At 33.5% G+C, this 5,205-nt stretch overlaps 1 non-coding gene across 1 annotated transcript; it reads left to right on the top strand.

The window, feature by feature from the left end:
- The first annotated feature begins 1,093 nt into the window (after window positions 1-1,093).
- LOC118926755 (U6 spliceosomal RNA) lies at window positions 1,094-1,200 on the top strand. Its single transcript, XR_005030605.2, has one exon. It is a non-coding gene; the product is annotated as a U6 spliceosomal RNA (small nuclear RNA).
- Window positions 1,201-5,205: the final 4,005 nt, after the last annotated feature.

The raw sequence follows: 5,205 nt of genomic DNA, 5'->3' as shown, positions 1-5,205 counted from the left end.
ATCACAGTGGTACATTTATTACAATTGGTGAACATACATCAACACATCATTATCACCTAAAGTTTATAGTTTACGTTGGGGTTCACTCTTGGTGTTGTACATTCTATAGTTTTGTAAAATTGTACAATAACATGTATCATTATAGTATCATACAGAATAGTTTCACTTCCCAGAAAATCCATTGTCTTCCACTTGGTCATCCCTTCCTTCCCACTAACCTCTGGTAACCACTCATCTTTTTAGTCTCTATAGTATGGGCTTTCCAGAATGTCATGTAGTTGGAATTATACAGTGTGTCTTTTAAGTCTTTTAAGCTTGGCTTCTTTCACTTAGCAATACACATTTAAGGTTCTTCTCATTTTGCGTGGATTGATAACATTTATTTTTAGCACTGACTAATATCCCACTATATGGATAGTACCACAGTTTATACATTTACCTACTAAAGGATATCTTTGTTGCTTGTATGTTTTGGCAATTATGAACAAAGCTATTATAAACGTGTGTGCAGGTTTTTGGAGACTTCAGTTTTCAACTCATTTGAATAAATACAAAGGAGCAGGATTGTGGATTGCATGGTAAGAATATGTTTAATTTTGTAAGAAATCGCCAAACCCTCTTCCAAAGTAGCTATACCACTATACATCTTGACCAACCATCAGTGAGTTCCTGTTGCTCCACATCGTCACCATCATTTGGTGGTAGTAGTGTTTTGGACTTTGGCCATTCAAATAGGTATGTATTGGCGTCTCATTGTTTTAATTGCAATTGCCTAGTGACGTACAGTGTTGAGCATCTTTTCATGTGCTTATTTACTATCTAGATATCTTATTTGCTGAGATGTCTGCTCAGATCTTTTGTCCATTTTTTGAATTCAAATTGTTTAGCTTTCAGAGTTTTTTGTATGTTTTGGATAACAGTTCTATATCAGAAATGTCTTCTGCAAATATTACTCCTAGTCTGTGGCATGTCTTCTCATTTCCTTGACTGTATTTTTGTAAAACAGAAGATTTTAAACTTAATGAAGGTCTATTTATCTATTATTTCTTTCATGAGTTATGCTTTTGATGTTGTATATAAAAAGTCATTGCTAGTGCTTGCTTCGGCAACACATATAGTAAAATTGGAATGATACAGAGAAGATTAACATGGCCCCTGCACAAGGATAACATGCAAATTCGTGAAGTGTTCCATAAAAAAAAAGTCATTGCTAAACCTAAGGTCATCTAGATTTTCTCCTATGTCACCCTCTTGGAGTTTTATATTTTTGCATGTTTATGTCTGTGCTCCATTTTTAGTTAATTTTTGTGAACAGTGTGTGGTCTGAGTTTAGACCTATTTTTGTGCACTTAGATGTCTAGTTGTTCCAGCACCATTTGCTGAAAAGATAATTTTTGCTCCATTGTATTGTCTTTGCCCCTTTGTCAATATCAGTTGACTATATTTTGTGGATCTTTTTCTGCTAATTTTTGTTTTTCCACCAGTTCTACATTATCTTGATTATTGTAGCTTTACTGTAAGTCTTGAAGTTGCAAAGTATACATATTTTTTGATAGGGAACAGTTGTCATGTTTTAGAATTACATAGTTAACCTTATAAAATGACCATGGCAGCATTCTTTTTTTCCTACATTGGGAATAATTTATAAAACATTATCAGAAGTTCTTTCTAGAAAATTCAAAAGACTTTACTGTCATTCTTATTATATAAAGCAGTACAATAAATGTCATCTCACATACCAATTTGTGAAGAATCAGGATGATTTCCTAAAAATAAAATCCTAGGCCAGATATTCACTTGTCTCTTCTTCTATTTATTCTAATGTTCTACAAAAAAAAAGTTAAACATCTAAACTTGCATGAGCCCAAAAAGTGAAGATATAATATGTAGTCATTTGCTTTTTAAAATCTGATTATTCCAGTACCAATAACCTTTGAGTACATCCTTTTCCTTGACTTGAAATGCCAATTTTACCATATGATAAATGCCTATGTTTATTTTAAGCCTAGCAAATTACTTTTCCACTGAATTACCACCTGTTTTTGGGCTTGAGCCACATGGTTTTAAATATAGAATTATATTATTTTACAATATCTGGTACTATCCTACCCTCCTAAATCTTTCTCTAATGAACCTTCAGTTTCAGATCCTTTCAGATCCAGGAACCTTTGGGGAGAGGTCTAGAGAGAACTGGTGCAGGGAATAGCCACAGGAAGAATTTCAGTTTGTTTCTCTCTTACAGAGAAAGCCTGATACCTACTCTCTGCCTCTACTTCTCTCATGCTGAAATTCAGGCACACTAATATGTCAGCTTTTTCTGTTTCCTATTGTCAGAAACGAAGTTGACCATGTTACTTCCAAGTTTGTTCTATGTACTGTGCCAGGGTTGAAACTTGGAGTCTCTCAAAACTGTATTAACCCCAGCATTTCACTCCTAAGGACACTATACTACTTTCTCATTTCTGGATTAAGAATGACAGAATTTCAACTTCCTGAAGTCAATATTTTTTTTTTAGAAGTTGTTTGAAGATGGGAGATAGGAGACCTGAATCAAGCCCTCTAAAACTCCCTTCAGTCCATTTCCATCACTAGTATATCTAGCAGTAATTCTTTGAAAACTTTGGCAGATAAATCTATCCTTGTTTTTCAACATTAACAAAGGGTTTTCCCCAATCATGTATTTGCTTGGTCATTTCCATGGGAATTTGATTAGGAGGGACCCTTGATGAGGTTATAGAGAAAAACAAACAAAAAGACATCAGATGGAGAGTCCCTCAATTACTTTTAATTTAACTTATAAATTCATATATCCCTGGATTTATCTTATAAACCTTTGCAATTGCTATAGTAGAAGATCATTTCCTTTTTTCTGTCTAACATCAATACATCCAAATATATTATGTTATGGATTTTAACCCCTTCCTACATTTTCTGGAACATTTCACTATCAGTTATCCCTTCTCACTCTCAACTACAGGGTGATTCCCATTTTCTTGAGATAATTTCAGATCTCTTCTGTCAAAAAATAAAAAATAAAATTATAAACCAGTATTTCCAGACTCTTCATGTACCTTTATTTCTTTTACTACTTTCAATTTTTGAAGCTAACTTCTTAAAAAAGTTTCTCATTACTGCCTTATTTCCTTATTTCTCCTCAATTTCCTCCAATCTAGTTTATATTCACTTGAGTTTACCTCAACCAAATTAATTAATGTGCTCCCTTTTTCTCAGGGAAAAATGAAAGACATTTTTCAGTCCTCTTATTTTTAGACTTTTCAGCAGTATTGAAATCGTGATGTATTACCTTCTCTTGGCTTCCTTGGAACACTCCTCTCAATTACTCCACCTATCTGTCCACCTGCTCCATTTTATATTTTATAGGCTTTTCCCTAACTATGGTCATGAATTTGGAATTTCCTTAAGGCTTGACCCTGGGTCCGTCTATCATGCTATAATATTCCAGAAGTCTGCATAACCTGTAGTCCAGATAACCTGCAAGTTTTCATCTTTAATCCATTCTTCTCTAAATATCAGACTAAAGAATATTTCCTCCCTCCAAAAAGTAAAATTGTAATCTGAAAAACCTCTTGCTGAGTAATTTTTACTTAAAAATAAAAATAAAAATAATTACCATTGAAATTAGTGATAGACCATTATTTCAGTAATTTGGTAAGTATACATATGGTAGTGTTTGTGTAATAAAACTCATACGGTAATGAATGATCTTTCCGTAAAGCAAATCAGAAAACCATCTCTCACCCTCTTTTTAGTAAATTTCAACGGGCTCTCATAACTTTTATCACAAAGACAACAATTCTTAACCTGGCCTGCTTATCTCTACAGTATCATCCCTCAGGTGCCTCCTTTCCTGTATGCCAGGCCAGAAGCATTGGTCTTCTTTTAGTTCTAGAACATGCTACAGGGTCTTTACTTATGTTGGCCTCTGAGCCTGGAGTACCTCTCTCCATGCCCCTCCTCACTGTTATCTAGCTTGTTCCATACTTCCTTCAGATTTCAATTCAGTCATCACTTCTTAATGAAGCCTCTGATCACCTTACTTGGTCAAGTCTTCCTACTTGTCTCTGCATACCTCTTCTTGAGAGAACTTATCACTGTTTGATTTTACATTTAGTTTATGATTATCTGATTTTTGGTAGTAGATTTCACAAGCCTGAAATTTTGTCATATTTGACAATTTTATCATTAGTACTCTAGACCAGTGCCTGACATGTTGTAGGCACTTGATATTCATTCATAGAATGAATGAAAAGAAGGGGGACTAAATGGAATTTCCCCATTATCTTTTTTAACTCATTAAACACTTTGGGTTATAACTGCAGCTTTGGAGGGTAATTCTATGAATATCGATTCATTGTTCTTTGTATTATTTTCTACATAGTTGTATTTATATTTTCCATTAATTCAATAGTCATTTAAAATGCTGATTTTGGAATTTTGAATAATTTGAGGGTTTAGACCTCATTTTATTTAGTTCTGATATTTTTCCTGAAACCTGTATTTGTTCATGTTGTAAATAAATATTAGCACTTTTCACTTACTCTATTATTCAAATTAACTTTCTTTAGGTTGCATTATATTAATTGGAATTGTATAAATATGTTTGCTCATGCTTTTAAAAAGGACACCTATAAAAAACTGATATTTTCTGACAGCAAGGCATGTGGATTGTCCTGACTCTGCTTTGTATCTTCTGATCATGGACATAATCCTTTTAATTTTATCCTGCTGAAGTATCCTAATGAACTTCCAGTGCTTTGGCAGACCACTGCACTAAGGGCTAATGCCACCTGCTCTGCTTTACACTTCTCCAACTATAACAATAAAAACTTGTTTTTAAGTAACTTGATGCAGTTATTTATTTGGAGGGATACTATACAAGATCATAATAATAATACTTATATAATGGTTTTGATATGCCAGCTTTGATATGCTTTCAAGATATTAACTCATTTAATCTTCAAAACATTGCTACAATATAGTTATTATTTTACCATCTCCATTTAATGTGAAAACCAAAGCACAGAGTGGTTAAGAAAGTTGCTTAATGACAGACAGAAAACAGGTAGCAAGGGTGGTGTTCCACCCAATGGAGAGCTCAAGCTTTTAATCAGTAAGCTATATTGTCTCTCAAAAACAAAGACTACTTTACATACTTTAATTCAGTTAGGATAGCCATATAAGCAA

The sequence above is a fragment of the Manis pentadactyla genome, chromosome 5, assembly GCF_030020395.1.
Source record: "Manis pentadactyla isolate mManPen7 chromosome 5, mManPen7.hap1, whole genome shotgun sequence".
Taxonomy (NCBI): domain Eukaryota; kingdom Metazoa; phylum Chordata; class Mammalia; order Pholidota; family Manidae; genus Manis; species Manis pentadactyla.
The sequence above is the reverse complement of the archived record's forward strand: the minus strand, read 5'-3'. Positions and strand labels throughout refer to the sequence as shown.